Below are 26,979 nucleotides of genomic sequence, written 5' to 3'. Positions count from 1 at the left end.
AAAGTAAATATATTTTACAATAAAATACTAAGTCCATGTTTGGGGAGAACAAAGAAATTATTAAGCATACTTATACACTAAATAGCCATCCAAGCACTACATACAAAACATATTAATTACTCCATTAACTATCATACTAAGCATTAACCTCAACTTTATCTAATAGAAAAGTTTCCAAATGTGATGGGTCAAGGAAGATAAATTTCTTAGCTTGGTAAACAATATATTTACAGGAAAATTTAAGAAAATGGTGAGAGTACCTGTGGCTTAAATTGTAAAAAAGCTCTTCTTCTCAACTGGGTCAACCTTGCAGCATGAGGAAATATTGCTACCCTATGACCACAAAACATCAAATTCTTTTTTCTGAAGTAACTTCTAAAAATAAACTCCTTGTCTGACTCCAGTGTACAGGAAATTATTATTATTATTATTATTGCTCTGGTGGAAATGATATCTTGTGAATATTGAAGGAATCCAGTAAGGTCTATGTTGCACCAGAGGTGGACCCTTGGGCCGAGGTGGGGTTGACGCTATCCGTAGGAGGGATCCTACGGGTCCCCACCATCAGCAGGCAGAGAGGGCTGACAGACGGAGATCAGCTGGCGCTTCACCAATACCAGCCCTCATTCCCCGTGGGTTGAGCCTTTGGGTGCCGGGGCCGGCTGGACTTAGGTGGCCTCCGTCAGTGGTCATCAATGGGTGGATCGAGGTCAGCCCAGAGGCAGCAACCAGTGTAGGTAACAATCTGTACTGGACGAGGCGGAGTCCTGGAGACACGGGCTCCAATAGGTACACAGTCTGACAGAGGGCGCCCAAGCAAGAGCAGGCTGAAGCCTGAATGAACCACGTCGAGGACAAAGGCTGAAGAGGCGTCTTTAAGCAAGCTGGGTTCAGGAATGGCGGCAGGCTGGAAGCAGTGGCAAGCAAGGCTGAGGTCTGCACGAGGAGAGTCAAAGGATGGTCAGACAAAGCAGAAGTCCAGGGCTGGAGAGAGGCAACAGAGTTGTCAGACAATGCAGAGGTCCGGGGTTGGAGAGAGGCAATGGAGTAGTCAGGCAATGCAGAGGTCCGGGGCTGGAGAAAGGCAACGGAGTAGTCAGGCAATGCAGAGGTCCGGGGTTGGAGAAAGGCAACGGAGTAGTCAGGCAATGCAGAGGTCCAGGGCTGGAGAAAGGCAACGGAGAAGTCAGGCTATGCAGAGGTCAAACCAGGTTAGCAATCCAAAGGAGAGACAAAGGAACAGGAACTCAGGAACAGAAGAAGCAACGAGCACTTGACTAGCGAGGGGACCTGTTGCAAAGGCAATTTCAGAGAGCGGAGCCCGGCCTTATATACTGGAGTTTAGCTGATGTCATTATCCGGGGCCGCAGGCCAGGTTCCCGCCGCGGGCCATATTAAAGGATCAGCTGTGCACGTGTGCGCACCTAGGGAGGGGCGCAGTGTTGGTCGGGACGGTGTCTCTCCGCAGGCCATGCGGAGAGGCTCAACGTGAAACATCAGGAACTATAGCAGAACTGGAGGCCCCAGGGGCAGCCAACAGCCACCATAGACGAGGGACCAGGTGCTGGATCACTTTGAGAGAGGTGAGGGGGCCAAGTTGCGGGTTTGCCGCGGCCGTCACGCTTAACAGTCTAAGCCTCCAGATATAGCTAAAACATCTAATGCACCTTCCTCTTCCTCAAGATTTTTTTTCATCTCAGGTAGATAAAAATATTGTAACATCTGAATTTCTTTCTTAGATTCAAACTGCAATATTTCATGAAAATATATTTTAAGTAGCTCCCTAGGAGATATTAATCTCAGTTTTGGGAAGTTCAACAACCTTAAAATGTTTTATCTCAAATGATTTTCCATCAACTCTAACTTATAGTGTAAGATAAAGAATTTTTCACACTTGCTGCTGCTGAAACGTGTAAGTTAGCAACTTTACTAGGTAAAGAGGACATTTTAATTTCAACTTGTTCCAGTTTAGGCTCCAAATCACACAATTTTCCCACGATTTCAGCAAAAAAGTCACATAGTTTGACCGCTTGTACCAGAGAGGTCTCGGTTCTCATGACAATCCTCCATATGTCTGAGTTTAATCTCGGTTGGTTCAGAATCAATTCCGCCAATAGCCAATATGCTTAGGTCACATGGAGGGGACACTGCCATTGGGATCAAGGCTTTAATTCCAATAGAGCCATTCTCACTGGTAGATGGTAAGGGCCAGCTTGTTGCTCATTCATAGGAACAGAAATGAGCTAAAGACTGGCTGTCCTCCGTGAGTTCCCAAAATGCCCTCACTAGATTCCCTGGGAACTATGTCAGTCATAAGAATCCTCTCACTGCTCACAGCAAGAGCAGTGAAGGAGCTTGAAGCTAGAAGAAGCGAGGATGGTGGCAGGCAAGTCCCCCATTGTATGCTTGTTGTTTAGTTTGTTGGAGAAATTTTATTATTTTTATATTGTTTTACTATATTGTGTTTTTTGTTAATTGATTTGAATGTTGTTTTATTTTGCTTTACTGCCTGATAATATGTTTTACAAGCAGGATATACAATTTAATAAATGAAAGGAAATGAAATGAAATCCCAAGAGGGTAACTCAGAAAAATCCTCTGAAATGAAGTAGCAAAAATAATTAACGGAAGGCAGGAATAACCTGCATTCTGAGAGCTTAACCAAAAATCCAACTAAGAATCCAAACAGAAATCCAACTAAAATCCACACCCTAAGATGGTGGCAGAGATTTATATAATGCTAGAACACACCATCTGCAACTCTCAAACTCAAACTTCTCGTCACTAAATTTCTCTGAACCTCCCTAGCTAGTTAATATATTCTTTCTGGTAAGGAAACCTGAGGTTCCTTACATATGTAATAACCGGGACAAAGGCAGGCTTTACCCCTTCCCAAACTACATATCATTACAGAGAGATGAGAAACTATACGCCTGCCTCTCTCTCTCTTCTCTTTCTCTCTCATCTCCGAACCTTCTAAATAGAAAGCTCTCAGGCTACTCTATCCCAATCCAGCATTGAACCACTGTAACTATTCCTAGAGGGGAATGTCATAGCAAATGATTTAGTCCAAGACATTACTCTGACACTCACAGTATGTTCTCCACTGGGAGCAGCATAGACCTAGTGAAGGGACCATAGGTCCCTTTAAGCATACAGTACTGCTGGCCTAAGTGAATTAGATGTTAAAGTGCGACTGTAAGTGTCAAAGTGACTTAGACTAGAAGGGAAGGTGCCACTCTGTCCATCAGTCCACTCCTCACAAATATATGTGCATCAGTCATCAGCATGGCCGTCTAATAGGATGACAACCATTGCCATGCCAGATTGAATTCCCCGTTTCTTTATAGTATGCAATATTACTGTCTCCCTGGTACCTGCTGTTGCAGGCCCATTAGTTGCAGAAAGAGAGAAAGTGTTTATTGAGATGAGTAAGCCTCCTGTCAAATGAAAGATTAATGACTTCACCCGTGCTGTTATCCTTAAAGAAAGAAAAAAAAAAAGATTTGTCCTGCTGCTCTGAGATATTCTCAGCTTTTGGGGTATGCGTATTTGCTTCTCAAACTCAAGGATTTCTGACTCGGTAAAATGCTAGCTATAGCATTTTCACATATCAAAATGAGTCCTTTGGGTATAGCTTTATTGTTAAATCCAATGAGGAAAAACATCCTTACTCTGTAGGCCACTATCTCATTACAGCAAGGGAAGAACTAAAGAAAGAGCCAGGAAGACAGAAACATGGAAAAACAAAAGAGAGGAGCAGAGTTTCAGACAATGACAGAGAAGCGAACAAAAATAGGGATGAAGAAACAGAGAAATGAAAGTCAGGGAAAGAGAACAAGAACAAAGGACAGAGACGTGAAGACCTGAAATAATTTTTTCACCCTGCGGAGAAATATAATTTTATAGCACAACCTGAAGCTCAGAGGATCAGTTGCAGCAGCAGGAGTTGGATTATTCCTGCGCAGGCGGGTCCCCTTCACAGATAGAAAAGGTTTAAGAAGCAAGTAGGTTTTTCATGTCTTTATTCTTGGCTTCTGAAAATTGATCAGGGAACTGTTTTTTTTCCTGAGTCTCCAACCAGTAAAGTATTCTAGACATTCTCCAAGAGACCCGGATTGGCCACCGTGGGAGACAGGATGCTGGGCTTGGTGGAGCCTTGGACTGACCCAGTATGGCATCAGTTAACCGCCTTTACAACAGTACTAAGAGCCCTCCTAGAGCCAGAAATGAAGTATTCAAGCAGAGTTAACCCTGGTGTATAGAGTGAACCTGATACGGGGCCTGCAGCCATTCCACTTTAAACTCCTATCAGCAAAATCTGATAAAGCTAAGCAGAGTCGAGAAAAGTAACAAGAAACATTAGGTATGACAGTGTTAACATAATGGCCAAAGTCAAGGCGGCTGCACCAGCTATAGCAGAATAACAGCAGCAGCAGCAGTGGGCAAGGTGAGGATAGCACTTAAAGAAGTTACTGGACCAAAACAGAATGTGATTAAAAAGTCAATGTCAGGCCAAGGTCAAGATCCAGGAGATCCTGCAGGAGCAGCAGGAAGAAAAGAACAAGTAGGAACAGGTGAGGACCCAGGCAAATAGAAGAAAAGGTAGGATCAAAACAGGAAAAGGGATGCAGAAATAAAGTCCAATCACATCTGTTGCATTATCAGAAACCATTAACCACAGAGAAAGTCAAATATAGGAGTCACGTTTGCTGAGTTCCTGTTGGTCCAATCAGGAAGGCTAGAAGAGGACCCTGATACAAATCCTGAAACATGTCATAGCTCCTTTGGGAAAACAGATAGCACAGGGTGGAGATCACAGGGCTGGGAAGCTGTGGGATGCCAGCTCAAACACAGCTGCCACACAGGAACTTGTGCAGGTGGCTCAATAAAAGGTTCCCTTTCCTTCTAAGTCAATACTGAAACATGGAATACAACAGATATATAGGCTAATGCAATAAGATGCTTGATTAAATGCTCGTATTGAGCATTTTCCTAACACACGCACATCCACTCTCCTGGGCAGCCAATGCTATATATAAATGAGCTACCACATTAAAAATGACACACTAGGTAAAAATTGTATGTCCACAGCGCTCAAAAGCATTGGGTGCCCTGGAGATGTGGCTGTGCTCCCTACAACAGTATCGGGTGCCCAGATCAGCACCAGTGGCAGACCTAACCAAAGCTTCCTCCCCAAGGGTGGGAGCACTGAGAGGAGAGGATCACCTTGCTGGTGGCTGAAAGGAATCAGTAAGTTTTTGCTTGGGAAATTTTCTTTTTTGAAAGTATTGGGACGAAGTTAACTATTTGGGAATATTATTTAATGTGTTTGTGTGTGTTTGTGCTTTTAATAGTCAGTAAGGCAGCGAATAAACAGAAGTTAGACTGTTTGTATTTTTAAATAGTCAGTAAGGCAGCTAATAAGCAGTAGTTAGTGTCTTTATTTTTAATAGCCTGTAAGGCAGCTAATAAGCAGATGTTAGAGTGTTTGTATATTAAAAATACCCACCCCCCCCAAAAAAAAAAAAAGATATCCAGAAGTTAGAAATAAGCTAGGAGGTTGAAATGTTCAGTTCAGTTACTCACCTTGGAAAGGTGTTAAGGTAGTGTGATTTGGTTTGATTAGGTACCAACATTTGTTAATCAAGAGAGCAGTGAGTCACTCTGGGTGACTAACTGAAGTTACTGTTTGTATTTCCCAACCCTACCACCCCTCACCCACTCACCCTAGCCCATCCTTTAATTTATAGGAAGGTGCCACTTTCACAACAAAACCTTATTGAGAGTTTGATCATTCCCCTGTAGGCCACTACTAGACATATAGTGAATTCTCTAATATATTTAAAGGACGTTAATTAGACACATTCCTACTCCCATAGCAACCTAAAACTTAAATAGGAACTGAACCAATTTGAGATGAAGGCAGCAGTCCAGCAGCAAGAGGGGGGGCTTCCCAGTCTTTTGCATCGAGTGTCACATGTATGATTTTTTACCTGCCGGTGAGATATTGTACGTGTGCATGCGATGCAAAGAGCTCCTGGCTTTCAGAGAACGAGTCCAATCTCTGGAGGCTAGAGTGGCAGACCTGGAGGAGCTGAGGCAGACAGAGAGGTATATAGATGAGACCTTCAGGGACATAGTAGCCAAGTCCCAACTTCAGACTGGCAGCCCTGGTGCTGTCTTAGAGGAAGAAGGTCTCATGATTGGAGAGCATCAACCTGGTACAGCAGGAAAGGATCCTGTAGCAAGGACCTGCTCTCCAGATGGTGCATTGTCCTTTCGCACCGAGGATATCACCCCAAGGCCTACTACCCAGGAGGGAAGGGTTAGGTCGGCCGTCATAGTTGGTGATTCAATTATTAGGAATGTATACAGCTGGGTGGCTGGTGGGCGTGAGGATTGCCTAATAATATGCCTACCTGGTGCAAAGGTGGCGAACGTCACGCATCACCGAGATAGGATTTTAGACAGTGCTGGGGAAGAGCCGGCTGTCGTGGTACATGTGGGCACCAACGACAAAGGAAAATGTGGGAAGGAGGTTCTAGAAGCCAAATTTAGGCTCTTAGGCAGAAAGTTTAAATCCAGAACCTCCAGGGTAGCATTCTCTGAAATAGTCCCTGTTCCACGTGCAGATCCCCAGAGGCAGGCAAAGCTCCAGAGTCTCAATGTGTGGATGAGAAAATGGTGCAAGGAAGAGGGATTCAGTTTTGTAAGGAACTGGGGAACCTTTTGAGGAAGGGGGAGTCTCTTCTGAAGGGATGGGCTCCACCTTAACCAGGGTGGAACCAGACTGCTGCGCTAACCTTTAAAAAGGAGATAGAGCATCTTTTAAACTAGAACAAAGGGGAAAGCCGACCGTCGCTCAGCAGCACATGGTTCGGAGGGAGGTATCTTCAAAGGATACTAATGATGCATTAGAATTAGGACATCCCGACAGTGAGGTTCCAATAATAAAAAAGTAGTCCAAGTGCCTGTAACTAAAACTTCACCTGAGCTAAAACATTCTAACTTATCCCTATCAATTAAAAATAAGAATGAAAATACAAACAAAAAACAAACTTTGAAATGTTTGTATGCTAATGCCAGAAGTCTAAGAAGTAAGATGGGAGAATTAGAATATATAGCAGTGAATGATGACATAGACTTAATTGGCATCTTAGAGACATTGTGGAAGGAGGACAACCAATGGGACAGTGCTATATCGGGGTACACATTATATCGCAATGACAGAGAGGAGCACCTGGGAGGCGGTGTAGCATTTTATGTCCGAGATGGCATAGAGTTCAACAGGATAAACATCTTGCATGAGACTAAATGCACAATCAAATCTTTATGGGTAGAAATCCCTTGTGTGTTGGGGAAGACTATAGTGATAGGAGTATACTATTGTCCACCTGGTCAAGATGGTGAGAAGGACAGTGAAATACTAAGAGAAATTAGGGAAGCTAACCAAATTGGTTGTGCGGTAATAATGGGAGACCCAGATATTGACTGGGTAAATTTATCATCGGGACATGCTAGAGAGATAAAGTTCCTGGATGGAATATATAACAGTTTTATGGAGCAATAGGTTCAGGAACCGACAAGAGAGGGAGCAATTTTTGATCTAATTCTCAGTGGAGCACAGGATTTGGTGAGAGAGGTAACGGTGATGGGGCCGCTTGGCAATAGTGATCATAATATAATCAAATTTGAATTAATGACTGGAAGGGGGACTTGTGCTAAACTTTCAAAAGGTAAACTTTGATAAAATGAGAAAAATAGAAAAAAAACTGAAAGGAGTAGCTACAAAGGTAAAAAGTGTGCAAGAGGCGTGGACATTGTTAAAAAATACCATCCTAGAAGCACTGTCCAGATGTATTCCACACATTAAGAAAGGTGCAAAGAAGGCAAAACGATTACTGGCATGGTTAAAAGGGGAGGTGAAAGAAGCTATTTTAGCCAAAAGATCTTCATTCAAAAATTGGAAGAAGGATCCAACAGAAGAAAATAGGATAATGCATAAGCATTGGCAAGTTAAATGTAAGACATTGATAAGAGTGAATTTGAAAATAAGTTGGCCGTAGAGGCAAAAGCTCACAGTAAAATCTTTTTTAAATATATCTGAAACAGAAAGCCTGTGAGGGAGTTAGTTGCACCATTAGATGATCAAGAGGTTAAAGGGACACTTAGAGAACATAAGGCCATCGCGGAAAGATTAAATTATTTCTTTGTTTCGGTGTTTACTGAAGAGGTTGTTGGGGAGGTACCGTACCGGAGAAGGTTTCCATGGGTAATGATTCAGATGGACTGAACCAAATCTCGGTGAACATAGAAGATGTGATAAGCCTGATTGACAAACTGAAGAGTAGTAAATCACCTGGACCGGATGGTATACACCCCAGAGTTCTGAAGGAACTAAAAAATGAAATTTCAGACCTATTAGTAAATATTTGTAAACTCACATTAAATAATCCATTGTACCTGAAGACTAGAGGGTGGCTAATGTAACCCCAATATTTAAAAAGGCCTCCAGGGGCGATCCGGGAAACTACAGACCAGTTAGCCTGACTTCAGTGCCAGGAAAAATAGTGGCAAGTGTTCTAAATATCAAAATCACAGAACATATAGAAAGACATGGTTTAATGGAACAAAGTCAGAATGGCTTTACCCAAGGTAAGTCGTGCCTCACAAATCTGCTTCACTTTTTTGAAGGAGTTAATAAACATGTAGATAAATGTGAACCGGTATATGTAGTGTATTTTGATTTTCAGAGGCGTTTTACAAAGTTCCTCATGAGATATTTCTAGGAAAAGTAAAAAGTCATGGGATAGATGGTGATGTCTTTTTGTGGATTACAAACTGCCTAAAAGACAGAAAACAGAGGCTTGGATTAAATGGGTAATTTTCTCAGTGGAAGGGAGTGGGCAGTGGAGTGCCTCAGGGATCTGTATTGGGACTCGTACTTTTCAATATATTTATAAATGATCTGGAAAGAAATACGACGAATGAGGTAATCAAATTTGCAGATGATACAACATTTTTCAGAGTAGTTAAATCACAAGCAGATTGTGATAAATCCAGTCCCTGAGTACATGTTTTATTATAATCCTGAATTAAGACTAGATACTATTTATCGCTGATTTAGCCATGTCTCTGGCTCTTCCTCTTCCCAGTTCATGTACCCCTGTTTTATTGTAACTTTCGTTCACTTGTTCTCTTTGCCTATTGTTCATGTTGATGTTAATGTTTTTTCACCATTGTTTCTTGTAAACCGATATGATATGATTGGTATCATGAATGTCGGTATAAAAAAGCCCTAAATAAATAAATAAATAAATAAATAAATAAATAAATAAATAAAATTGCAGGAAGATCTTGTGAGACTGGAAAACTGGGCATCGAAATGGCAGATGAAATTTAATGTGGATAAGTGCAAGGTGATGCATACAGGGAAAAATAACCCCGTTATAGTTACACAATGTTAGGTTCCATATTAGCAACTTCCACCCAAGAAAGAGATCTAGGCGTCATAGTGGATAACACATTGAAATCATCAGTTCAGTATGCTGCGGCAGTCAAAAAAGCAAACAGAATGTTGGGAATTATTAGAAAGGAAATGGTGAACAAAACAGAAAATGTCATAATGCCTCTGTATCGCTCCATGGTGGACTGCACCTTGAATACTGTGTACAATTCTGGTCGCCGCATCTCAAAAACGATATAGTTGCAATGGCGAAGGTACACAGAAGGGCAACCAACATGATAAAGGGAATGGAACAGCTCCTCTATGAGGAAAGACTAAAGAGGTTAGGACTTTTCAGCTTGGAGAAGAGATGGCTGAGGGGGGAATATGATAGAGATGTTTAAAATCATGAGAGGTCTAGAATGGGTAAATGTGAATCGGTTATTTACTCTTTCGGATAATAGAAAGACTAGGGGGCACTCCATGAAGTTAGCATGTGGCACATTTAAAACTAATCAGAGAAAGTTCTTTTTCACTCAATGTACAATTAAACTCTGTAATTTGTTGCCAGAGGATGTGGTTAGTGCAGTTAGTGTAGCTGGGTTTAAAAAAGGATTTGATAAGTTCTTGGAGGAGAAGTCCATTACCTGCTATTAATAAAGTTGACTTAGAAAATAGCCACTGCTTTTACTAGCAACAATAACATGGAACAGACTTAGTTTTTGGGTACTTGCCAGGTTCTTATGAACTGGATTGGCCACTGTTGGAAACAGGATACTGGGCTTGATGGACCCTTGGTCTGACCCAGTATGGCATGTTCTTATATTCTTATGTATGACCTGGTGGGCTAAGTGGTCTGGGTCAGACCCAAGAGTCCTCTACCTGAAATGCTGCATTCTGAGGTCCATTCTGCCTGACACAATATTCATTTATTCACTACTTCACTTACTGCCAATTGGTCTATTCACTGTCACACATCAGTGAAAGCACCAATCCCCTTTCAGAATGTTGTCCTGCCTAGGAGGCAGCCCAAAGATGGAGGATGGTAGCATTCCCAGCCATGTGGAGTGGGAGAGTTTTTGACTGCCCAATGTGGCAATACTGGGCTGGTCAGGTAGTGTCAGGTAAGTAAGCTGGCTCGCCGGGGCAGCCCGTGAGCCAGTAAATGTAATAAAAGCCCAGAGATTAAACCCCAGGCAAGCTCGCTGGTCTCTGTTTTTCAATTGATTTGAAGTTGACTTGTGGTATGAAATTGCTGAAAAGCATCATCAACCTGACGCCCTCTCCTGTCCTTTGACACTGAAGGAACCCTGGAACCTTCGCAATACATCATCGACCCAGCCAAGATCATGGTTGTGGCCACATTTAGTGCTCTTGTGGGGAAGACAATGGTACCTCGCTGTCTACGACAAAAGGTTCTTGAATGATCACGACTCTTATCTCTCTGATCATCTTGGCATTAACCAGACATTGGAATTAATTGTGTGGCATTACCGGTGGTCTCAAATGAAGATCGTCATTCAGCATTACATAGGTTCCTGCCCTATATGTGCCATGCAGAAAAGTGTCAAAGCACTACCATGGGGGTTGTTACAGCTGCTGCCGGTCCCCAGGGAACCATGGACCCATGTGGCCATAAACTTTATCTATGATTTTCCCTTCTCTGGAGGCAATACTACTATCTGGGTGGCTGTGGATATATTCTCTATGATGGCGTACTTCAATACTATCCCCGGCCTTCTGTCTGCACCAGAGCTGGCCGAACATTTGTACAACATATCCTCTTAAACCAAGGGGTTCAGTTTACTGCAGATTATTGGAGATCCTAATGCCAGAAGTTTGGAATCAGGTTAGACTCCACCTTTGCTTATCATCCTCAAAGCAATGGTCAAGCCAAGTAAGTGAACCAAGAGCTAAAAGATTTCTGCACACTTATGTCAACCAATGACTGGATAAGTTGGGTCTCCTTGCTCTCATGAGCCAAATTTGCCCACAATCATGTCAATGCCTCTACAGCTTATCTCCCTTATATATTGATTTTGGGCACTACCCCCAAATACCTTCATCTCTTCCATCTCAGACAGCTACCCCCATGGCTATCCTAAGGGGACAAGGACTTCAAGAATTGTGGCTAAAATTTACCACATGCTGGACCAAACAGCCAAGTGCTTCAAGGGCCAAGCTGATAAAAAGCATTTCCGGTTCCTTCCCTACATCCAGGAACTCTGGTCTGGCTTACTACCAAAAATCTGCACCATGCTTTATTGGACCTTTTCCAGTGGTATGACAGTTGGGTCAAGTAGCTTATAAACTCCATTTGCCACCATGCCTCAGGGTGCATGGCGCCTTCCACATCTCTCTTCTCAAACCAGTTTTGCTCTCTTGGCCAAGGAGGCAGCTGCTCTGGATAACCCAAAGATAATCGCAGAACAGGATTCCCAGTACAAGGTACAGTACATTCTGGATGGCCCTAAGGAAATGAAATTGACTATAGTACATCATAATCTGGAAAGGTTATAGCCTGGAGGAGAACTCTTGGGAGTCAGCCATCAACCTTCAAGCCGTCCCAATTAAAATGTGAATTTCATCAGAGGTTCCCCAGGAAGCCCAAGCCCAGAAGATTGGGGAGGGGGCTTTGGAGAGGAGGTACTGTTGAGGCTGGTGGCTTGTGGGACACTCCCTTGAGCCGCTTCACTCACACTCAACACAGACTTGAAGCCTCAGCACACAAATGCCACCTCTTCCCACTTCTGTTACTCAGCGCGATATGAATGTCACCTCTTCCCGTCTCTGCTGCTCAGAAGGCATGGACACTGCCAGCCCTGGATCCAGATGGCTCTCCCTAGGCGAGCATGCACCAAACTTCAGCACTTTTAAAGGGGCCATGGTGGGAACTTGCCTGTTGCAAATGAATGCCCAGCCCTAATAAAAAGAATACATATTTCAAAACAACACATCCAATAATTAAAAACTCATATAAATATTTTTAAAAATTTTCCAAACACCAATAAAATATTTCAAAAGAAGTGACACATCAAATAACATCCAATAATTTAAACTAATAAGGATTTAAAAAAAAATCTATGTGCTCTATACTTTGTAACTTTTGATTTTCAGTCATCCTGAGATTGTTGTGAATTAGTGAGGGGAGGGATGTGCACACAATATTTTTCCTCTCTCTCTTATACAGCTACTCTCTAGCACATTCTCTCACACACACACTCCCTCTCTCACATACAGACACTCATATAGACTTGCTCATACAGACATAGTCACACACACATTCCCTCTCGTGTACACTCTCTCACTCACATGTGCTCCCTGTATCTCACATTCATGAACACTCTCTCTCACACACACATACTCACTCATCCACATACACATGTTCTCTCTCACACATATACTTCATCTCTCTCACTCACACATGCTTTCTCTCACACAGCCTCACTCACACACAGACATCTCTTTCACACACACACATATATACACTGCATCACTCTCTCATTCACTCACACATGCTCTCTCTCACATTTAGACACAAACTTTCTCTCACAGACACAGCCTCACTCATATACACCCCATTTCTCTCTCACTCTCTTTCACACACATACACACACACACACACACACACACACACATTCTCTCTCACTCATTCACACATCCTTTATCTCTCATTCCCTTGCTCTCTCACACTCCAGGATCTGTATCTCTCCTTCTGTTCTTTGGATGCAGGTGGAATGTGCTCTACCACAGCCCTGCCGTGGCCTCACCAAGACCTCTCTATTTCCTTCCATTCTTGGTCCGCTAGTGGGATCAGTTGCAGCCCCACCAGGGCCTGCATCTCCCCTTCCATTCTTGGGCTGTCAACTAAATGGGCTCCAATAAGACCTTTCTCTCCTTCTGTTCTTTGATCACCAGTGAGATGGCATCTGTTGCAGCCCCACCAGGCCCTCTCTCTCTTTTTGTTCTTCAGCCACCAAAAAAATGAGTTCCATCATTGGGTCTGCCTTATTTCTTCATCTTTTCTTCCACCACTGCCGCCGTCTCCTGTAGTGTGCTACCCCCATGCATTTGGACAGTTGTGTTATGCTCGGGCTTGTGAACCCTTGGGCCGACGGGAGGATGGTATAACTTAGGAGGAAGATCCGTAGGTTCTCCCGTCAGGTGGCGAGGCAGAACAGAAGATGTGACCAGCTGGCCCTTGGCACTGGAGACTGAGGCGACTGAGGAGGCAGACGAAGAGTCGTGATGTCAAGGAGAGGAGCTGTGTCTTCGCCACTGGAAGCCCGCGGTCCCCCCAGGAGGAGCCCGTAGGGACCCGGACCACTGGGACTTAGGTGGACCTTTGAGAGGTCAAGGAGTCGAGAGATTGGTGCAAGGGCTAACTGGAGCTTCACCCCTGGAAGCCCACGGTCCCCCCGGAGGAGCCCTTAGGGACCCGGGCCTCTGGGACTTAGGTGGGCCCTTGGAGATGGTGGTCCAGAAGTCCAAGGTCAAGTGCCAGAGTGTCGTCGCTTACCAGTCCGAGGTCATACACCAAGGGATCGCCGCTTGCCAGTCCGAAGTCACACACCAAGAATCACCGCTTGCCAGTCCGAAGTCACACACCAGGAATCATCGCTTGCCAATCCGAAGTCAGGAACCAGGAACACCAAAATGAGACAGGAACAAGGATCAAAGCACTAGAAGACTCACCAAAGCAAGCAGACTCGACTACATGGAACGTTGCCAAGTCAAGGAATGAGCAGAGGAAGCCTCCTTTAATACTTCCTCTGCTCTGGCTCATAGGATGCAGCTGTAGCTAGTTAAAGGGACCAGGTCCCTTTAAATCTGGAGAGGAGGCGCGGCCTCATGCCTAAGATGGTGGCAGCCATCTTGGATTCCCGGTCCGCGGGGGAAGCCACCCGACACCGTGTAGAGAGAGCAGGAACGGCTCCCAAGCCTGGGGACCCTCGCGGTCACCTGCGCCGGCATGCGGAGACCAGAAGCCTCGGTCACCCATGATGCCCGACGCTGCCGCGGCGGCCTGCCAATCCCGGTCAGGTAGGGGACGCGGTCACGGCTGTCCGCGGCCGCGGAGCACAACAAGTTGTACATACAGGGCTGTAGAAAGATATGCTGCAGGTGTGGCATCCCAGATAGCTTGTGTAGTGTGCCAATACTTCACCTAAGAATTATTTGGAAGGTATGTGGTCTGTTTGTTATGACATAACTGATTAAATTTTGAATGTTTTAAATTTAATTTTAATTTTTACATTAACATCCCACATTTCCAAAAGCTCAAAGTGGAACTATCATACTATAAAAAAATAATAGTTATTGGCAATAAAAAAAAAGAGCACGTTAAGAGGGTTTGTGTTGTTGACCTGCTATGGCAGTGCTTTCTTGACTTCTTTTTCAGTAGCTTCTCTAAAGAAGGTGCCCTCAAGTATGGCATGCAGAGGCAGACGGCATCTTGGTTTCTCTCGTTTCTGATGGTTTAAGTATATCTAAGTTGTCAGGTGACTTTAGCTTTGAAAAATAGAGTGATGATTCCTTGAATTAGTAAAAAGAGGTGTTTAACTATGTAGCTCTTGCTTAGGGTTATAGTGAACTTCTATTAGAAAATGCCCTGTATTATTGCTTAAGAAACCCTGTAAGTTTGAAGACCCCCTAGAGTAACTTGAGTATGCTCCGGACTCAGTGAGTCAACAGAAGGGGAAGTGAGCCAGAGAGTAAAGGAGCAGGCCTACAGAAAGTTGCTGCTGTGTCAGACCAGCATGGAGCAGCTAAACCAACCTCTAGCTTCCTGGCTAGTCATCCTATGACCTCTAGGGAGGTTCTTTCTGAAGATCTTTCCTAGGATATGTGAGTAATGCTTTTCCATCTGAGATAGAGAGGGAGAAACAGCTTAACTTGATGCAGAAAGCTGCAGCAAAGAAGACTTTGTCCACTATAAGGTAATGTTCATCTCATTTGTGCAGACATTCAGAAAGCAGCTGAAAGTGTTTTTCTTTATACGTGCATTTGAGGTGTAGGCATGATTATGTTACTTCCTTATAGTCTCTGCATTTTTTATTCTGGAGATTGTTTTATTGTAGGTTTTCTCATTGTCTAGTTTGTTTTGTTGAGTGTTATTCTTATGTACGTTTTTATTGTTCCTCCCTTTGGATAATGGATAAGGTCAGTATAAATCTTTTTAAAAAAAATAAAATAAATCTAGACAGGGACTCAGGAAAATGCTGAAAATTCTCTAATGTTCCTGTGGGAAGAATGAAAAACAGGCATAATCTGTTCTAAGGAATATCCTATTGAATTTGGAAGACCCTAATTCTATTGCTATGTACTGTATATATTTCCAGAACTGTATTCACTGACTAGTTTCCTGTGAAATGCAGCCTGTACATAACTTGTCCATGTAAATAAAATCAGCTCAATTGGGAACCACATCAGATGTGTGGTCTGAAGTTATTTATTTATTTATTTAGACCTTTTTTTTTTTTATATATATACCAACCTTTCAAGTCAGTTAACAGTGCAATAGAATTATAACATTGAATCAACTATAAACTTCATATTTCTTCAGTTTAAAACAATAAAATAAACAGTTAATCAATTAAATATAAAATCCCTAAAACCCAGTCTGGCCCAAAAGTTACATTCTGCCACAGAAAGGACTGGTTATCCTTCAGTTAGTGATCCATTATACCGCGTGATTGAATGCGCAGTACAGGACTCCAGAACTCTCTGGCACAACGCAAGTACTAAGAAGGACATTAAAAGTAAAGAGTTTGAGATCATTCCCAACATACCCTGACTTACAAATGAGGTTCATTCCTGTCATGGTGTGCGCAAAACAAACCTATCTAGAGACACTGCCCCTAAAGAACCCCTATGATTGATCTAGACAGTTCCCCTGATAACCATTTTGCAAGGCTATAAAGGGGGAATATAAACTTGTGAAATTAAACCAAAGTGACATCTTAGATTCAAAGCAGGAACACTCGCTTAATCTTCTGGTGTGCATCAAGGGCATCATGCTATTAAGAACAGAAATGAGATTCAAGTGAACATTTTAAAAAATGTACAAACAAAATCACCCAGTGCATTCAACATATTTCAACACAGCAAAGATCATGGAGGCATGTGGAGTGCCTGAATTAAAAGCTTTGTCACAAAAATGAAAATAAAAATATCTGACCACAATGAAGAATGAGTTGTTGTTGCTCTATATATTATGTTATTCATTGACGAATTATTTTACTGTTGTTTGTTATTGTTGACTTGTTCCATGTTCATTGCTCAATGTTCTATGTAACGCCATAGCCGCGAATGTTCTGTTTAAATGGAAACTGATATGATTTGATATTTTGTTCAAGAATGTCGGTATAGAAAAATTCTAAATAAATAAATCCTCATATAAATAAAAATTATGCATTTAAATTCAAGGTACAGTCTTCTGAACTAAACATTTCACTTACAACATGCATATTAATTTACATGCACTGATGAGGTGTCAACCAGATAATCCTGCAGAAGAGACACTTGGAACCCATATGGCAATAGGCCTATTGTACTAGAATAGGTTCTCTGGATACCAGGTCTCGACACCTGGGCTTCGGCCTAGTGTCAGGGTCAGATTCAGGCCCGGAGCCCAAGGCCTCAGAGCAGCTGTGATTCATCCGAAATCCTCTTCTTTTCTTCTTCAACTGATGTCTTCTGTTGGTGTCATGCCAGAGTTAATTAACTCTGGTGCATTGATCCTAGCAGATGCCGCCATTTTGATGTACAGCATTTAGGTACATTGTCCAGGGCAAGCCCAAGTGTTGGGCCTGGTCCAAGGTGAGGGCCCAGCATCTGGACCCGGCCTCTTTGCTGGGCCACAGTGTCAAGCCTGGGACCAGACCCTAGCCTAGGCGAGGCTGTTCGGGGGGTGGGGGGGGGGGATGTTTCAGCTGAGCTCTGTCAATGGCCCGGGCTTAGGCCACAACCCCTGGTATCACACTTGGGCCTAGGCCATTCCCCTGCTTTGGGCATTGGACTGTGCTCTAGGTGAGGCCCAGCTTCAAGCTTATGCCTAGGCAGAGGCCCCGGTTTCATGCTCAGGAGTAGGCTGTGGCTCCTGATTTAGGCCTCGGCTTATGCCCTAGGCAAGACCTAGGCCTGATGCATTCATTTAAAATGAATGCAACGAATAAGGTTTGTTTCATTTGGGGCCCCCCACTCTTTTAGTGGCCCTCGAATGAAATTAATTGGCCTTATTCGTCGCTCTTTTAAAGGGGCTGCTGCAGGAAAGTAGCCTGCGGCCCCGGATGATGACATCAGTTCCCTGCCTTGGCAACAGGTATCCACGATTGCTTGTGTACTCGTTCCTGGTTCCTGTTCATCATTCCTGTCTCCTGTTCCTGTTGTTGTTCCTGGTTCCTGTTCCTGCTTATTCCTTTGTCTGCTCCTCATACGCTTGGACTGATTCTCTGGCATTGACCCTTGCTTCGTCTGTACTATGCTTGATATGATCTCCTGGCTCTGACCTCAGCTCTGCTCCCGGTACTGTGCCTTCCTGCCACCTGTCCTGACTCCAGCTTGCCTTGGACTCTCCTTGTCTCCTGTGAACCTGGCCTCTCAGGCTTCGGCCTATCTTTACCTGGACGCCCCCTGCTCTCCTCTGTACCTGTTGGCGTCTGGGAATTTGGAACCCTGCAGCGTCTGGCCCGTCCTTGGCCCTCCAATACCTCTGCTGGTTCCTGGTGTACCCTTGTCTACATCAACTGGGAGTCGTCACACGGAGGCCCATCTAAGTCCAGCCAGCCCCAGCACCTAAGAGCTCAACCTAAGGGGAACATGGGCTGGTATTGGCCTCTGTCTCCTAGCCTGCTCTGCCACCCGACGGTGGGTTACCCTATGCCTTATATTTGTGATTGTAACTGACATTCTGTGCAGGTTACCCCATGCCTTTTGTTTAAGGTTTAACTGCTGCTCTTTGCAGGTTACTCCCTTGCCGTCTTGGAAGCAGAACATAGTGGTGATATGCCCAGGAAAAATTTTAGTTTGTTTTGTTTATTTCAGATTCTTTTTTAAAATTGCCTTTTTTAAAGTTTTGATTTGTTTCATTATTTACATGCATACAATGTGTTTTTATGTGCGTATGCATTCATAGCCATGCATAAAATTGATTTTATGCACATGAATACAATTTTACACATATAAAAAAATTGTATGCACATAAAGTAAGAAACAAAAACAAACAAATGCACATCCCTAGAATGCAGTCATCCCAGGGCTGTTTTGGGTTGAACTGCTGCGCTGCTCCATGTGTGTCATTGGCAGAAATTAGAAATATTTACCCAAACTTTGCAGCTTCATTAAAGGCAATTATGACTACAAAGGATCTTATATGAGACAGAATGGGGTATTCCTAATAAATATCAAACTATTGGGGTATTGGTTTTCAGGAAATCATTTGTTCTTTCACTCTCTATATGTCTCTACATTATATTCATAAATATGGACAGCAGCATAGAATAAATCTTAGTAGTTAGGATTCTAAATGATAGGCCCATATAATAAGGTGCAATCAGCTGTGCAAACATGTTAACATGCTGTTGTGCACATGTTTTGGTGCATACTTTAATCCCTATTTAAGGAGCTGAGCTCAGACAAAATGTGCTCTCAAATTAGCACTCATCTATGCAAATCCCATGTTAATGATGGCATTAGCTATTGCTTCCCAGCGCAGAGAGGTAAATGGCCTTAATTCATGCTAACGCAATCCTGTAAATGTAACTCCTGGTCACAGCTGGAGTAAAGATTCTGGGGTCAGTGTTAGTCCATTGAGCTTAGTTTTAGAGCTCATGGTGCGGGGAACCTGCACTCAAGCGTTTAGGTGCTGAAAACATGATTTTAGCACATAACACAACAACACATTATCACTGAAATGTAAATATTGTGCTGTTCAATTTCTCCCCTTCCATCCCAAGTTTATTTTCCTTGTTTTTTGTAACTTTCCCTCTCCCTTTTTCTGATTCACTGTATTTAAAGTTCAAGGTTCTTATTGAAAATATTGTTTTTTATGTTACGTTATGCTTTACACTCCTTGTTATTTGTAAACCGGGTTGATGTGATGCCTATCATGAAACTCGGTATAACAAAAACAATAAATAAAATAAATAAAATAAATAAACTTGTGTGCAGAAAACACAGTTTATGCACATAGATCCAGTTTGATGCGCACATTTTTGGGCCAGCGTGTTTTTTACGTTCCTGATTTATTAGCCTGCCATTAGCTTCCTGCATGGAGAATCAGCTCTTTTTTTCTTTGGCGGTGAGTATAGAAACTTTGCACTGAGGTTTGGCGCACACTTCATATTCACATCTTATCACGTTGGGCTCTGAGTTGCTAATTACACATATCTTATACATATCTGTCTAGTTAATGAAATCTGAACGTTATTGCTTTCTTAATTGGATAATGGATTTTCCTCTATTTCCCTGATCAACACCTTTCCGCAGTCTGGTATTCAAGCTTCCAGTCAGTAGTACCACTGTGCCACTTCTCATTCTTTCACGCTCTCCCTGACATCTATTGTATCATTTATTGCAGTTCCCAGAGTGACTGTAAAGCATTTTGGGATGCAGCTGTGTGAAAGATGATATATGAAATGTATTGTTTCCTTTTTCCATCCCTTTTTTTTTTAGTTGTCCTTTTTGATTTTCTTCTTTTTCTCTGACTGAATTGGGAGACGAGATCCACCTTTGGATCTCGTCTCCCAATTCATGTCCACGCCCATTCCTTTATCCCCCTCTCTGTATCTCATTCCCTCTTTTCCTCTCCCCCCCCCCTTTTTCAGTGTTCATTATTCTTTCTCTTCCTTACCCACCCTCCCTCCCCCGTCCCAGTTTCTGCTTCCTACTTCCCATTTACCTAGCTCCCTCTCTCTCCCTCTCTCTCCCTCTCTCATTCCCTTTTCTATCTCTCAATCTTTCATACCAAATTGTTTCATGCTTTTACAAAAATGCAGAAAAAGATAAAATATAAACTTCTCCTTGAATGCAAGCTGGTTCATTTATTAAAGAGCTTATCTCATGCCATGAGTTGCTGGGATGAATTTTAATAGCACGTTCTGTAAAACAGCCTCAGCAGCAGCGATTCAAGAGATCCAGAGATCCTCCAAATGTGCTATTGAAGTGAAATGGGAATGAACCTAAGGGAAACGAATGGATCATGGGACTGGTGCAGGGATACATCAGCACCTTTCACTGGGGCCAATGTAATAAAACCCTTGCTAAAATTGGAGTTAAATTTTAGTGCGGGTTTTACTTAACGTGCACATTAAAAGCAGAGGTCCATGCAGGATGCAGTAAACGAATAGGATGCAAATCAAACAAGTTAAAAAAGCACGCTAAATGAAAAAAGTGTGCTAAAATGTGAGTTAACCTGAAAAAACTGCCTAATGTAGATAAGTGCTTTAAAAAGAGCGTTAAAACAGGAATAAGGAAGTAAATTCTTGACATTGGAAGAAGCGTGCCCAAACTACTAGGCATCCAAACTTCTCACATGCAATTTGGACAAGGTATGTCAAGTGAAATCTCAGGGTAAGCTCTCTAGGGAAGGCAACTACAGCTGAACAGTATGCACTTTGGTGCTGCGCTTCTCAAACGGATGTTGTTGACTGTTCCAGAAAGCTGACCCTTTGTTTTCACTTGGCAAAATGATCTTGCATGTCAGATTGGCACTGGAACCTGACTTGGTCAGAATCTTGCATACAAGTCCATTTTTGGTCACACTCCTTCCAGTTTCAAGTGCCTACTTCTGAATTCCTGGTTTAATGTACTTAAGTGCATTTCCTTGGCCTGAGGTGGAGTAAACGTTAACTCACGTTTCTGGTGGCCATGATATTCTATTGCTGTACCCATGTGGTAATGTGTTTCTGCCAGACTGGGTGCAGCAATAGAATAACTTTGGCCACCAGAAGTGAAATGTGAGTTTACTACACCTCAGACCAAAAAAGGCATAAGCTCTTTGGGACTTGCACCTTCAGCTGAACAAAACATAAGCTTTCTTGGGAAGGCCCCTTCAGCTGAATGATATGCACTTGGTGTTGTGCATCCCGACTTTGAAGTTCAGTTCAGCTGTAGGAGCTCTTTCCCCCTCCCCCTCCCCCCCGAGAGTTTATGCTTTATTTAGCTAGCTGTAGTTGCTCACCTAGAAAGCTTATGCTTTAATATTACTTGCCATTTTCTTCCAAATGGGCCTTGGATGCAAGAATTTGCTCTCTAGAATAGGCACTTACTGCTAGCCGAACAAAGTGTAAGCTCCCTGGGATGGGCATCTCCAGTTAAACAGTACTCCAAACCTGGATGCACAGTGCCAGTGTGCTGTTCAGCTGTAGGAGCCCTCCCAGAGAGCACTGGAAATTAAACTCCTGGGTCCGAGTTGGAGTAAACTCACATTTCTGGTGGCCAAAGTTATTCTATTGCTATGTCCAGTCTGATAGAAGCAGCTAGACACTGCCACACTGGGCACAGCAAAAGAACAACCTTGGCCACCAGAAATGTGAGTTAAGTTTTTTACTGCTGCTCTGACCCAGGAGTTAAATTTTCAGCGTTAGGGAAATGCACCTCCTTGCATTGCTGGGGAATAGCTGATGCCTTTTTTTACATGGAATTTTGCATGCACCCATGCTAATCTTAGCAGTGCATTTTACTCCTGTTTAGCATGCATTTTTTATTTATTAAAACCCCTTCATACACCAGAAACTGTGCCAGAAAAATGCACACTAAAAATGCACACTAAAACAGTCCCACGTTTAGATCACAGGGATTCCTTGTGTATCCAAGAACCATTCTTCTGTTACCAGAATGCCCTGGGAATGTTAGCTAACCGAGGTTAGTGGATGGGTGGAGATCCCATTCAAATTCCAGTCCCTCCCTTTGAGGGGCCTGGGAATGGCCATCCCCCTAAGAGGCTTTATACCATTTCTTTCTCCTGAGAGTCTGGAGCTGGTCGTGTATGGTTTCTGGAGAGTTAGGAGGTAATAGGAGCCTCCCTTTCTTGTACTTTTCAGGCCCAGTCAGAAGGAACAGGCTAACCCCAGCCTGGAATTCCTGACCAGGGTTAGAGGTTGATACTGCCAGTCTACTCACTAGATGGTTTGGATACTACTCCGGGTTGTTTTCAGGATTTTGAGATATTTTGTTTTGTGGTAGGAGCCTCACTGGACACCTGAGCCTTTCTTGGACTTAGGGCATGGGGAACCCTGTGTGTCTGGGATGTCCAGGGATAGGGAAGACCTGCCCCAGAAGTGATGGTGACCTGTTGGGGGAGCAACTCCAGTGTTATTTTCAGTTAAGGGAAGAGACTATTAAGTTAGATATCCAGGAGGAAGATTTTTGGCTGCCCCTTTCTACCTGCAGTGGAGCAGGTAAGAAAATCCTGTATCCAGGGATCCTCCTATGAGGGATTCAGAGGAGGATCAAAGACGGAGGCAAACTAAAGAGTGGAAGAACTGCTGACTGTCAGGCCAATGCGATACAGTGCACTCAGCCTAGCACAAAGATTTAGGAGAGGTTGGATGTGCTAGAATTGCATCCGAAGCAATAAGGAGATGAGAACATCCAAAACGTGCCCAAACAAATACATAGCCGATAGCGTTCAGCACATGAAAATTCCTTGTAGATGAGGCTATTAGCTATTACCACCCCCCAATGCAGAAAATCGCTGGGCGCCCAATGTGCACTTTTTAACATAGAAAATTTAACTCCAGCCCTGGAGCTGGCATTAAATCAATCCATGAGTAAGGAGCTCAGGAGAAGTTTAAAAATGAGTGTTCTGTGTGGTTCCTGCCATTCTTAAGCACCTACTGCTTGCGGTGCTTACGAATAAAGTTATAGTGTAATGGCTTGATAGAAAAAACAATTCTGGATGCATAATATACATGCCAGTTTCGCCCCTTGCTATTTTGTGTGTATGTTGGGCGTGCAGAAAGTGACCTGAAACAGGATAAAACGGACGCTCGTATTGAGTACCCATTGCAACTGTGGTCATACAGCCACGTCTCCTGGGCAACTGATGTATTTGTGCACTAGGGACGCACAATTCTTCCCTAGCGCATCATTTTTAATTCAGCAGCTCATTAAAACATAGCATCAGGCACCCAGGAGACGTGGCTGGGCGTGCGTTAGGAAAAGGGGCGCTCGATACAAGCGCCAGTTTTAACACACATCTTATTGCATCGGCCCCATGAGTACAAGAACTGTAAAGCTCCTAGAGGAGTCTTCAGCCCCCTGGGGAGAGAAGAGAGATTACTCTCCGTGCAAGGACAGGATTTTTGGCCATCCATAGATGGGGGTTTTCCTGCCCACCAGGACCTCCATCTCACTTAATCCAGGAGGGTGGTAGGATCCCTTGCCCATGCAAAGATTCCTGCACAGACAGAGGTAAAGCTGAGGAGAGAAGACTGTGGTGCTGGAAGCATATTTATTGTGCCATCTGCAACTATCTTATACAGTAAATTTAAGTCTAGACACTAACCCAGTGCGTCCAATGTATTCATCTGGGCACCCAGCACACAGAAAGAGAAGTGATGCCTCTCCCAGGGATAACCAAGAGGAAGTTAGCCATCTCTGCACTGGGACATGAAAGGACACCTTTCTTCCGCCAGCCAAAAGGATTCACACCCTGGGGAAGGAGCATCAGAGACGAACCTGTCAGGGTTCCTGCCCCAAAGAGTCGGTAAATTCTTTTATGGCCACACTCGTGCAGACCCACCGGGGTGGGGTTATGCTTGTTTTCGAGGATTGGTAGAGGGTGCAGAGCTCGCCATTTCTGTGTCTACAGTACATATCTATATCATCTCCATAATGATTGAAAGTTGTTGGTATCTGAAAGCTGATTGGTGGTCTTATTTCAAACTCAGGTTGACCCTTTTCCAAATCTTAGACTCATAGAAAGACAGGAATAGAAGGGACCTTCGAAGATCCTCCAGAGTAGCTCATTGCCTAGCATCAAGACAGGATTCACTGTGCTTAAATTATCCTGGCAAGAAGGCGATCTGATCTGCTCTTGAAGGCATCTTATACTATGGAGACTAGACTATGTCTTTAGGCAACTTATTTCAGTGTTTAACTTTACAGCACCAAAGTCTATTAAGAAAAAAAAAAAAGAAAGAGTGAAAAAAGTCAAAAGCCTAAAAGAGATAGTAGATTCTTGTGCTTGGCAGTCTTACGGATGGTCTCAGGAGAAAAGGTAAGAAATGAATGGGCATCAAATATGCTTTGTGGATAAAATGAAGGATTTAGGTTTCAATGAAATCAACCCAATACCTTTCACAGAGATTCATTCACTGGAATGTTTATTCTTCTGTTCCTTTCAGCATCCAGATCAATTGGAATTGACCTCTGTTGGGCCGCAGTGCCACGAGCCTTCATTTGCAACTATCCGGGCATTTTTCCCTTATTTTATACCTCTACTCACATTGTTCAGCCAGGCCATTGCCTTAAAAGTCATCCAGTGGGGGGCTCTGCACCAAGGCTCATTCTGGAGCCCTGCAATCACCGGCCCTAAGTCTGGCCACTAGGTGTCACCATTGTACGACAGCTGGGGGCTCCCTCCTTCCAGGGGCTGGGAACACTGCTTCCACAGCATTCCCAGCCCAGGGCAGCCTAGAGAAAAGATGATAACTTGGGAATCAAACGCATGTCCTCCACATGCGTTTGTTTATTTTATTAGGTAATTTTATTATTTATTTCATCTTATCCATTGACCATTTAGGGATCATATTGTGAGACTGGGATTTGGTTTTGCTACTCCTGTTCTTTATGAACCTTGTTTATGCTGTTTTTATTTTTATGTTGTACATGAGGGTTTAAATTGTATATTGATTGAATGTTATACTAACTTCATGTGTTTATAGTTCTGTACTACATGTTATATGTTTTTGCAATGCCACCCTGACCTTTTACGAAAAGCAGATGATAGAAGAAAATACATATGCATGCACAACACTACCACTGAGCCAACAGGCTGGATGTATTTTTCCAATATTATATTTTATTTAATATGAATATTAAAAAGAGCATTTCTTTAAACCCTCACTAGAGACTTTGCATCAGCTCACTCATATTCTTTCCTGCAGAAGTATGCAAAAACTGTAATTAAAATGCAAATGAATTTAATAGCAGACAGTAAATAACTGCAATACAGCCCATATAAAATGTGACTGCTTGGGTACTGCCGAGCACCTGACTTACAGATCATATCACTCTGGTACTGCAGTTACTTCACTGGCTACCAATCCAATGGAGAATACGTTTCAAAATAGCTATGCTTATTCATAAATCCTTGCACAGCAAGGATCCAACTTGTATTAGTTCAGTCCAAATAATCTATAGATCTCCCTGAGCTTTAAGATCTGCTTGATGTACTTTGTGCCTTCCCCACGTTTAGTTCGCTTTTCCGAATCACATGCAAGAATCTTCACTGTGGCTGGACTTGTAATCTTGAATATTTTTTTTACTAGATAATTTATGGGCTATAGTTTGTACTCGGAGCTTCAGAAAACAGATATCTTTTTTTTTTTTTTTTTTTTTTTTTTTTTAAGCAAGCGTTTAGATGGGGTCAGTAAGTGCTTATGCCTCCAGGCGTCACTTATGTTTCAATTTCATTCCGATATCTAAAACAGGGTGAAAGCTTATTGTTTGCTTTGCTGGCGGTAGCCATATGTTGCACTGAGTGATTTTTCATTTAAGGGAAAGCTCTTGTCTTTGTAGCTGTGCTCTCATGTATTTTTATTATGAATGTTTTCATGTACCTCACTTTGAAATCTGAAAAAATGGTGAGTTTTTAAAATAAATAAATACATGGAATTCCCCGTGTTTCCCTGCTTCATTACAGAGAAACAGAACAGGCTTGATGCTAAAGATTTTGATTATCTGATTCAGAAATACTGTCCCATAAATCAAGCAACTACAAGCCAATAGGGCAGAGGGCGTTCCAGCCTGTGGTCCGGTTTATTAATTAATATTATTTCAGTTATTGTCTTTTATGGTGCCCCTTACAGCTTGCTGCTGCTTCTCTGTGCTGGGTTGTGATTATGGCACTTAGAGGGCGACTGTGCCCTCTAGCTGAATATTACTTTGCTATTAGAGCCATGTGGTCACCGTTTTAGTCCACATGAATGCACAGAAATAAAGGTTAACTAATAAAAAAAAATATATAATATATATATATATAAGGTGATACTGTTTTATTGGATTAACTTAATAAATCTCTTAACTAGCTTTTAGAAGCTAATACTTTCTTTCTCAGGTCAGAACAAAACATGACATTTACCAGAAAATACAAGTGAATCATTAAAGGCGTTCCAAAGATAGGGTGAAGGGGAAGGGGTGAAAAGAGAGAGTGGGGATTGATAGGTGATCAGAAGGTAACACGCAAAAACATTTTATGGCTCATGATGTGATAAGAAACCAAAGCCTTTGCTGAGTCCTTTTTTGTCAGTTCCGAAGTGATCAGACATTTTTGGAACTGATAAAAAAGAACTCAAAGCTGAATA

General features: G+C 42.9%; 1 protein-coding gene across 1 annotated transcript in view; it reads right to left on the bottom strand.

The window, feature by feature from the left end:
• LOC115087992 (dedicator of cytokinesis protein 2-like) overlaps positions 1 to 26,979 on the bottom strand; it is a 1,829,205-nt gene that overhangs the window by 1,402,890 nt on the left and 399,336 nt on the right. The window lies entirely within an intron of this gene.

Source organism: Rhinatrema bivittatum, chromosome 1, assembly GCF_901001135.1.
Source record: "Rhinatrema bivittatum chromosome 1, aRhiBiv1.1, whole genome shotgun sequence".
NCBI classification, from domain to species: Eukaryota; Metazoa; Chordata; class Amphibia; order Gymnophiona; family Rhinatrematidae; genus Rhinatrema; species Rhinatrema bivittatum.
The sequence above is the reverse complement of the archived record's forward strand: the minus strand, read 5'-3'. Positions and strand labels throughout refer to the sequence as shown.